General features: G+C 40.5%; 2 pseudogenes; both read right to left on the bottom strand.

Moving 5' to 3' along the window:
* Window positions 1-5,769: 5,769 nt before the first annotated feature.
* Window positions 5,770-5,888, bottom strand: LOC148506292 (5S ribosomal RNA; annotated as a pseudogene).
* A 972-nt stretch (window positions 5,889-6,860) lies between these two features.
* On the bottom strand, window positions 6,861-6,979 carry LOC148506291 (5S ribosomal RNA; annotated as a pseudogene).
* Window positions 6,980-11,304: the final 4,325 nt, after the last annotated feature.

The raw sequence follows: 11,304 nt of genomic DNA, 5'->3' as shown, positions 1-11,304 counted from the left end.
CATACATACACCCACACAACCTTTACTTTACATAATGTTGTGACATTTTTGCAATTAAACATTGAAATGTGGGTTCTTCAAAATCTTAAGCATATTAAAAGTTTTGTGAAACAACACACTTAACATAACACCGTTTATATATGTTTGGTATTGCTGTTAAATTGGACTTAACTTGTAAGCTCACCACAACTGGACATTTCCATATTGTTAAAAAAATAAAACAGTTCAACCAACATGGTCAACTTGCACAGAAGATGAATGGTTTCTGTTTGTGCCTAACATTTTGCAATTAAAACCTACCCCTAGGTGGGACTTTGCCACCCCAAACGACTTGCATTCCACCTCTAGTGCGTGGTGTCCGTCTTGGTGGTGTGCTTGCTGGTGTATTTGTCTGGGAAGTGCTGGCTCCAGAAGTGCTGGCTCCAGAAGATTACGCTTGGGTCTGGTAAGCGCCCTAAGACTTGGGTACCAAAATTAACCATTGTGGGATTTATATCATGTAGAGCAGTGTTCTGGTTCTCAATTAGATGCAAGAAAGTGTCAAGACAGCGGTTATTAGCTTCATGATATCTTTCGTTATTTTCCTGCATCAATAAAAATTTATTTTGGAACCTACTATTGCCCTCTCTAATTTGTTCAAGGCAGTTGGCCAAATGTGTGTGTTGTACTGTTTGTCCCGACACAGACCTATTACGCCTGTGTGAATGTTTATTTAACAGATTAATTTGACAAATTTGTGTGGTGCGAAGATTGAGCTGCTGCTTTTGATACTCTGACATAGCTTGGTAATAGGACATGTCAGGCTGACCAGGAGGAGGAGGAGGAGGAGGAATAGGGGTTGCCTGTTGTTCTGGTGTGGTTTGATGTTCTGTATGCTGGGTTGTCATGGCTGGAGACACCGGTAACATTGTGAGAGTAATGTGATCATCATCTTCTTCTGCAGGTTCCAAATTGCTGAGGTCTCCCTCCAGATCCACTGGTGTGTCATGCAAGCCTTTAAAATAATTGTGGGTAAGGTTTTTTTTTGTAAACACATATTTGGATAGTAAACATAAGGATTTAAGACATATCTTATAGCATCCAAACATAAATACATGTTTGAAGTCATGTAAAGCATCAATATGGTGTTACATTTAACATCAAACTTTCATAATGCGATAAAACAACATACATCATAAGGTACGGAGTCTGGCTAAATTTGGCAAACACACTCAATTATATAACACACTTTGAAAAATGTAACCACTCTTTGTGGTTTTGGGGTAAGAGTGTCTGTTATTTTAAGGTGTTCTTTATTAACTTACAAAAATGCAAGTTATATTTACGACGTTGTTTAACATATTTATATATGAGATCTGTTTAAAATGTTTGCCATAATAAGAGCAACATCTTCACTTGGCAATAAAAACACTATCTTAAAATAGCCACTTTGGGGGACAAGACATAGGGCTCTATTTACTACAATCCGCATATTGAATGCGGATTGTAGTGTGATATTACCGAGTGAATTCGCATTGCGAATTCAGGCAATATCACAGGGATTTTCTATAAATCCCTTGCAGGGACAGAGCTTGTGATAAAGCTCTGTCCCTGCGGATCCCATCCGCACTCTAGTCGCGATATTTTTGGAAAAAATACCGCGACTAAGAGCCCGCGCATGCACTGACCCACCGTCACTGCTACCCCCCACCGATGCTAAGCCCCACCCCCCACGATCGCGGACCCCCGCGACCCCCCCCCTCCCTTCATTACACTTACCTGCATCCTCCTGGCCTCTGGTGATCTTCTCCGGGCTTCCCAATCGTGTGATCTCCCATACTGCACTGGGACCCGATCACCTGATGACCGGGCCCCAGTGCACTATGGGAGACCAGCTGACTGGAGAGGAGCCATCACCGGAGGCCCGATCACCGGTCACTGGATTCAGGTAAGTAAAAAACAAATTTTTTTTTTCTTTTTTTTACAGCAATCAGCTTGCGGTCTGTTTAGACCACATAGCTGATTACTGGTACCGGCTCACACCTCTGCTCTCCCCGTTAGAGCAGAGTGGGAGCCCGGTAACCGGGGGAGACCCTGGATAACGCCACCTCCAGGTGGCGTTATTAACACAGGGCTTCCCCCGGTATTTTTTTACAATTTATTTTTAGTAACTCTGGTCGGATCACATTTCCCATTACAATTATGGGAAATGCGATCTGCTTTACTAAAAATAAGTGATACTAGGGGTTGGAGTAGAATTTTACTAATTCTACTCCAATTGCCTGTAATAACTACACGTGAAACTAAAATAATGTGAAAAGGGTGTGAAAACACCCCTTTTCACTTTATTTTAGTAAAAATAATGTTAATAAATAGAGCCCATAGACAAACATCTTGATATTTTCTTCTGTTGGTTTGTGTTTATTAACAAGTGCATCTATATGAAGTTAAAAACTAACGTGATCCTAATGGTTACATTAATGAATACCCCATCATTAAGTAATCAGAACACTTACAAATGACCATCAGAGTGAGTTTGTGGGGTGATGTAAGCCTGACAAATCTGTTTTGATAATGATATTTGTAATTATTGTTTCACACATAAATTATATGAACATCTAAGTTACCTTTGTTTTTTTCAAGGGTCTACAGCGGTATCTCACGTCATTTGAAAAGGTAACAGTTGGCTTGACAATGTGCTTGGACTATTGGACCGTAGAAACATAATACACTTTTAGTCAGTAATGTTTTTACAAATGTCTTCTAGGTAGGATGTTAACTGGATACGTGATGAAATGTAATTTTGGCAAGCTTCATATGTTTTTAGTTTAGTTTGGACATGTTTATCATTTTTAAGGTAATCTAAGTAATGGTTGTTTAATGTATGAAATACACACAACAAGATTGTGTGTGCCCATGCTGGTGTGTGTCCCCTCACCAAAAAACAGTACCTTATTTGCCCACAACAGTACCCTTCCTTAAAGAAATGTAACAGAAACCTTACGATTTAAGCACTGGAAGCACTCAATTACAAGCCATTTTTTGATCACAAAAAAACCAGTATGTGTATACAAAACTTTATTTATCACCTAGAAATGTTGAAGTGTGCAGTGTAATTGTCTCTTTTCTGTAATTACAGACTCACCTTCCAGAAGTGGGGATTCAGGACCAGTAGTCAAATTCAGAGAGGACATTGTTGGACCGGTGCCTTGCTGTAGGTTTGTTGAGGGTGTAATTTTTGTGGAAGGCAAGGAGGGTCCTGAAAAATAAAACTACCAAACATTAATCTTTACTTTTTACATCTTGTCTGCAGGTAGACGATTAATGTTTCTCTTTAATTACCTTCATCTGCCAAATCCAAAACTTGAAGTTGCCTGGAGTGTATTTTTGGTCCGAGATGGGTGCTGTGGCCTGGCTGGAGCTTAATGACAAACATTTAACATTTGACATTGGTACTTCTAAATGGTGAAAGCAGAGACAACAATGTTAGACATTATTTACCTGCTGTATCGTCCCCCACACTTCCTGCTGGGGTTTGCTGTTGTCTGGATGGGCCTGACCGAATTGAAGTGATGTTTTTTTACCTGATTTTTTTGTACTGTTGTGTACAAGTGTAAACACTTTGTGCTCTCATTTACCGGCATCTTCCAAATCGGTATCCTCCTGTTACCTGAGTTTACATTTTTTTGCTGCTGTTTTTTTCCCTGTATAAAAATGAATTGATAAAGATAATAAATTTTGTGTTTTTAATTTTTTAATGCACTTTGATTTATGAATTTGCTGAAACCACATATTTTGAAAAGAATTTTGTTTTGTGTTAATACATTTTCATAAATATTTTAAGGACAAATGTACATTAGTATTGTTGAGTGTTGCCAAAAGACGTATTTTTTAATATTTATTGTATGTTGGCAAACATTTACATTATCAACATTATTTAAGTAGCATACACCAAAAAAAAAACACACCAAGCACAGAACCTTTACATTAGTCTATAGAGCACACATTCCAATTAGGGGTGAGCGGGTTTGGATTTCTGAAATCCGAACCCCCCCGAGCCCCACCGATCCGAGGCCGATCCGAGTCAGGCTCGACTTTTCCCGTCTGACTCGGATCTGAAATCGAGGCAAAACGTCATCATCCCGCCTTCCGGGTCTCGTGGGTTTTGGATTCTATATAAGGTACCCGCGTCGGCGCCATTTTCTCACTCGGCTGTGGACAGTGAAGAGGGAGGGTAGGAGTTAGGCTGGCTGGGTTGTGTAGTGTAGTGTTGTGCTGTGCTGTGCTGCGCTGTGCTGCTGTTGTCCATAGGGGCTGTGTCCACTCCTCCAAAGTCCATAGGGGCTGGCTGTGTTGTGCTGTGTTGCTGTTGTCCATAGGGGCTGTGTCCACTCCTCCAAAGTCCATAGGGGCTGGCTGTGTTGTGCTGTGTTGCTGTTGTCCGTAGGGGCTTTGTCTACTCCTCCAAAGTCCATAGGGGCTGGCTATGTTGTGCTGTGCTGCTGTTGTCCATAGGGGCTGTGTCCACTCCTCCAAAGTCCATAGGAGCTGGCTGGGCTGTGTTGTGCAGTCAGTTGTCCATAGGGGCTGTGTCCACTCCAAAATCCTGTGCAGTGTCCCAGTCCTAAAGGGGTGCTGTAGTGTTGTCCAGGGGGTGCTCTGTCCATCAAGGGTGCTCCCCCCAAGTGCAAAAAATATATATTTTTTCTGTGTTTGTGACTTGTGTGCACAGTAGCCGCACATGCATCAACAAAGTAGCGCCAAGCATGCGCCTGTGTCATAAGTAAAGGGCTGGTTGGCTCGTCCTTTAAAGGGTGCTGTAACCCCCAAAGTGCACTAAAAATAACATGTATTTTTTTTCTGTGTTTGTGAATTGCGTGCGCAGTAGCCGCATGTGCATCAACAAAGTAGCGCCAAGCATGCGCCTGTGTCATAAGTAAAGGGCTGGCTGGCTCATCCGTTAAAGGGTGCTGTAACCCCCAAAGTGCACTACAAAAAATATTATTTTTTTTCTGTGTTTGTGAATTGTGTGCACTATACGTGCATCCTCAAAGCAGCAGCACCAAGCGCGCATCTGTCTGTTAAAGGGTGGTGTAACCCCCAAAGTGCGCTCCAACAAAAATAAAATAATCTTTTTTTCTGTGCTTGTGTGTGAAATTTATGCGCAGTAGCCGCACGTGCATCAACACAGCAGCAGTGCCAAGCGTGCACCTGTGTCATAAGTCAAGGGCCGGTTTGGACATCTGGTCCGGACTGAAGGTCGTGCCAACAATTTCTGACATGTCTACTGTCACGTAGAAAGGAAAAGAAGGAAAGAGAGGGCTAGTCGCTAGGGCACTCTTAATGACAAATGTCCACTTTAAATAATATTTGCTAGTTAATTATTTGGATGATGACAAATCCACCCTACATAGCACAAATGTTGCACAGCCATATATGAGCTGAAAATAGAAAAGAGGTGGGTAATTTGAACACATTAACAATGGATAATCCAACAAAATTCCTATCATTAAAAATTAACTTTTAATCAAAGTTGTATTAAAATAAATATCCCTTCAAACAAAATATAAAAATAATCAATTTGGGGCGAAAATATTGTGTATTGAATAGTAAAATCCCCACATGTGTTCATATATACATGTGGATAGGTAAATACCCTGGTCGTAGATAGAATAATAATAGTAGTGATACCAATATCCTATTATCTGGATATATGTAGATTGTAATAATGGTACTGAGTTGGCACTCTGCTGAGTTACCAAACCGTCCCAATCCACCTCCAGTATTAGTAACCTACAGCACCTGGTATTCCCAAGTGGTCTCCCATCCAGGTACTAACCAGGCCCATAACTGTATAGCTTCCAAGATCGGACGAGATTGGGCGTGTCCAGTATGGTATGATTGTAGATAATTACCCAACTGGGGAGTGTGAATGCCCAGGTACACACAGCGTAAGAGTGTATGTAGGACTACCTCACAAGAGAAGTGCATCAACAAAGTAGCGCCAAGCATGTGCCTGTGTCATAAGTAAAGGGCTGGCTGGCTCATCCGTTAAAGGGTGCTGTAACCCCCAAAGTGCACTCCAAAACATATTATTTATTTTCTGTGTTTGTGAATTGTGTGCACTATACGTGCATCCTCAAAGCAGCAGTGCCAAGCGCGCGTCTGTCTGTTAAAGGGTGGTGTAACCCCCAAAGTGCGCTCCAACAAAAATAAAATAATCTTTTTTTCTGTGCTTGTGTGTGAAATTTATGCGCAGTAGCCGCACGTGCATCAACACAGCAGCAGTGCCAAGCGTGCACCTGTGTCATAAGTCAAGGGCCGGTTTGGACATCTGGTCCGGACTGAAGGTCGTGCCAACAATTTCTGACATGTCTACTGTCACGTAGAAAGGAAAAGAAGGAAAGAGAGGGCTAGTCGCTAGGGCACTCTTAATGACAAATGTCCACTTTAAATAATATTTGCTAGTTAATTATTTGGATGATGACAAATCCACCCTACATAGCACAAATGTTGCACAGCCATATATGAGCTGAAAATAGAAAAGAGGTGGGTAATTTGAACACATTAACAATGGATAATCCAACAAAATTCCTATCATTAAAAATTAACTTTTAATCAAAGTTGTATTAAAATAAATATCCCTTCAAACAAAATATAAAAATAATCAATTTGGGGCGAAAATATTGTGTATTGAATAGTAAAATCCCCACATGTGTTCATATATACATGTGGATAGGTAAATACCCTGGTCGTAGATAGAATAATAATAGTAGTGATACCAATATCCTATTATCTGGATATATGTAGATTGTAATAATGGTACTGAGTTGGCACTCTGCTGAGTTACCAAACCGTCCCAATCCACCTCCAGTATTAGTAACCTACAGCACCTGGTATTCCCAAGTGGTCTCCCATCCAGGTACTAACCAGGCCCATAACTGTATAGCTTCCAAGATCGGACGAGATTGGGCGTGTCCAGTATGGTATGATTGTAGATAATTACCCAACTGGGGAGTGTGAATGCCCAGGTACACACAGCGTAAGAGTGTATGTAGGACTACCTCACAAGAGAAGTGCATCAACAAAGTAGCGCCAAGCATGCGCCTGTGTCATAAGTAAAGGGCTGGCTGGCTCATCCGTTAAAGGGTGCTGTAACCCCCAAAGTGCACTCCAAAACATATTATTTATTTTCTGTGTTTGTGAATTGTGTGCACTATACGTGCATCCTCAAAGCAGCAGTGCCAAGCGCGCGTCTGTCTGTTAAAGGGTGGTGTAACCCCCAAAGTGCGCTCCAACAAAAATAAAATAATCTTTTTTTCTGTGCTTGTGTGTGAAATTTATGCGCAGTAGCCGCACGTGCATCAACACAGCAGCAGCGCCAAGCAGGCGCCTTTGTCATAAGTCAAGGGCCGGTTTGGACATCTGGTCCGGACTGAAGGTTGTGCCAACAATTTCTGACATGTCTACTGTCACAAGAATATGGTGAGCATACAGCGCTATAAGATCACACATAACCTAACATTTATACAATAAGACAGGCGTTGAGACACAGGGATCCTGCTGTGTAATGGTGCAAATACAATACCACTCCCGTATCCAAAAAATCCAGAAAGATCCAACCCATATGCTGGCTGGATATCTATACAAAGTGTATGTATCTGAGAGGACGCGCGTTTCGCCCGGCTGAGGGCTTGTTCACCTCATCCATATCATTCTACTGTGACTCGCATGTATAAATCCCAGAGCCATTAATCATCCACTTAGGCAGAGATTGGTTAGAAAACGGTCGGTTTCCAAAAGGATAGCTCCGCCCCAGTTGAATGAAGTGATATAGTGCAAAACAATAAGTGTTAAAACTACAAGTGCATGAACATGTATGTAAACAATGAATCCAAGTGAGTAAAGTATACCACCAATAAATATTGAATGGTGATAGCAAGGTGATGAGATACCCATATTAGTTAATTTTTAGAGAATTATGTTGATTCTAAAGTTCAATTGTATTGAACACCGAACAGATATTGGTTAAAATATAACGTAAAAGCGAAAAAATTAATAAATCAGTGAATATAAGAAGCTAAAATACACAATCATGAAATTTAGCAAAATTATATTACTCATGGTTGAGTTATTCACAAAAATACACCATAATTTATATATTCATTCATACCATGTGGGTTCAGAGCACCTAGTCTAAATGTCCATCTGCTTTCCCGTTTGATCAGCTCTTGTGTAAGGTCACCACCCCGAGTTCCTAAACTAACTTTTTCCAGTCCAAAAGCTTTCAATTCCTTTGGATTGTCATAATGTCGAGTATGGAAGTGACGAGCTACCGAGGTTAATTTCTTGAATTTGACAATGTCTAACGGGGCATTTCTAATGGTCCCTGCATGCTCCAATATACGTTGTTTAAAAGTCCTGGAGGTCATTCCCACATATTTAATGTTACAACTGCAGGTGAGGCAATAGATAACACTTGAGGTGTTACAGTTAATAAAGTCTCTTATCTGAATGTCCGTTCCATATTTATCCTGAACAGTGTTACATTTGATCATATGTTGACACGCTTTGCATGTACCGCAAGCATGAGAACCTTGTATTTTGTTCTCCCCCTTAGGAAATTTGACATAGTGACTTTGGACGAGATTATCTTTTAAGTTTCTTGCTCTACGCCACCCCATAGTCACCTTTTTATCCAAAATTTGGGATAAGGCATGGTCTAAGTGGAGAACGGACCAATGTTGTTGAATGATGTTCTGAATAGTTCTCCATTCTTTACAGAAATTGCCTATAAATCTTGTTGTGTCTTTATTAGTCCTTGTTCTATGTTTCTTCTGGTTCTCATCTCTGAAGATCAATTGGTCTCTATGGGTGTCTCTGATGCTTGCTTGGGCCCGCTTAATGCACTTCTTGCTGTATCCTCTATCAATTAGTCTATCCGTCAGTTCAAGGCTTTTGGACCGATATGTTTGTACATCTGAACAATTCCGTTTCAACCGTAGAAACTCACCCTTTGGTAGGTTCTCAACTGTGGGCGGGAAATGTGCACTAGTCTGATGTAATAAACTGTTGGTTGCCGTGTCCTTCCGGTAAAGTTCAGTATATATAATCCCCTCATCTGACTTGCAAATTTTCAAGTCCAAAAAAGGTATTTGTTCTTGACTGTAGTGATAAGTGAGTCTGATGTTATCCTCATTCTTATTCAACTCATGAATGAATTCAAGAAGCAAATGTTCATCTCCTTCCCATATCATAACGATGTCATCGATATATCTCCACCAACCACCAACAAATTTTGTATATCGGTCCAGGGAATCTCCGAAAACGAATTCCCGCTCCCACCTGCCCATGAAGAGGTTGGCATATGCGGGGGCACAAGCAGCCCCCATTGCCGTCCCCCTCATTTGCATGTAGAAGCGGTCCCCAAAAGTGAAGTAATTTTTAGTCAAAATAAACTCCAGAAGGTCTAGGAGAAATTGATGGAATTCGCATGGTTCTTCCATCTGAAGAAAATATGCAATCGCCTGAATTCCTAAAACATGATCAATACATGTATACAGAGATATCATGTCCAAGGTGACAAGAAAGTGCCATTTTTCTACCTTGACATCATGCAACTTTCGAAGGATATCTGATGTATCCTGTATATAGGATGTTAGGCCCAATACATGGTGATGGAGATGAAGGTCCACAAACCTACTCGCATTCTCTGAGAGACCTCCCACTCCAGAGACAATAGGTCTCCCTGGCGGATCATGTAGATTCTTATGAACCTTAGGGAGTAGATAGAGCGTGGGTACTTTTGGGTTCTGCACTTTTAAATACTCATGTTCTTCTTTGAGAATAATACCCTCATTTCTAGCTTTATCAATCATGTTGTTGAATAGTATAGTAAAATTGTCTGTTGGATTAAAGAGAATGTTTTTATAACATTCCTCATCATTGAGGTGTCGCATAGCTTCTCTTTGGTACATATCTGTCGGCAATATGACAACATTGCCACCCTTATCGGAGGGTTTAATAATAGCTCCCTTCCAATTCTTGATATTCTTAAGGGTTTGGAACTCCTGTTTATTGAGATTGCCCTTCATTCGTACTTGTCCCTTGATTTTCATATGTAATGCATCTAAATCCTTAGATACTAGTTCTTGGAAAATGTAAATTTCTGGACAAATAGATTCAGCACTATTAGCTGTAGTTAAACAGGCTAGTGCAAACTACATCTACCAGCATGCCAAGCGGCATATTGCTATCGTGATTGGCACTCAGCCCGATCACATGATGCCAACAGGGGCGGAGCTATCCTTTTGGAAACCGACCGTTTTCTAACCAATCTCTGCCTAAGTGGATGATTAATGGCTCTGGTATTTATACATGCGAGTCACAGTAGAACGATATTTAAATACTTGGGAAGAAACTGGAAAATTGGGAGAAGGAGTCAATATTTAAAAAAACTGTGGAAAAACACAAAAAGGAATTTGAAGCATATGAGTTGGAAATTATTGAGAGGAAGAAACTTAAATTCAACAGAGATAAACGGGATTTTTTGTCTGGGAATATCTTCAAGTGGAACAAATCATATAAACCTAACTATAAACCGCAAGAATCATATACTTCATCGGAGATGGAATCTTCAGGAGGGGAGGAATTTTCAGACAATCCAAACATATCTCAAATATCTCGTTCAAGACAAGATAGATTTGATGATCAACATCCGTCGACTGCTTTTTTAGGACCAAGCAGAGGAGGACACACCAAATTCCATCCAAGAGGAAAACGAGTCGGAGCAAGAAGAAGTGCAGAAGAACATCTAGATTGGGATCATCAACTACCACCCAGATATTCAACCAGAATTCGAAAGAAATAATTGAGAATCCCAATTTAAAGATTATCAACTTATCTCATTTGATTCTAACTGAAGCAGAAACATCTGTACTTAATAAAGGACTGTCTTTCTCCCCAACACAATCTTTCGACCGGTTTGGTTGGGAAAAAGACTTGAAACGGTTTGGACGTAAACTCTTACTTAAAAAATATTTCAACAACCTGAAGAAGGACCAATACGATGAAAATAATGCTATCCTGACAGACCCAATATCTGGTGAAAGTATGAACTTGGCAGAGGATGAAATACAAGCTATATACACACTTGAAGAACTCCAAGAAGAGGGAAATGACACCATGAAATATCGGAAGAGACCCACATTTAAGAAAAAATCCACATTCTTTCCCCCTGAATCTATTTGTCCAGAAATTAAAATTTTCCAAGAACTAGTATCTACGGATTTAGATGCATTACATATGAAAATCAAGGGACAAGTA

This window comes from Taudactylus pleione, unplaced genomic scaffold, assembly GCF_031769625.1.
Source record: "Taudactylus pleione unplaced genomic scaffold, aTauple2 ptg000408l, whole genome shotgun sequence".
Taxonomy (NCBI): domain Eukaryota; kingdom Metazoa; phylum Chordata; class Amphibia; order Anura; family Myobatrachidae; genus Taudactylus; species Taudactylus pleione.
Note: the sequence above shows the minus strand (reverse complement) of the source record. Positions and strands in the feature narration are given on the sequence as shown.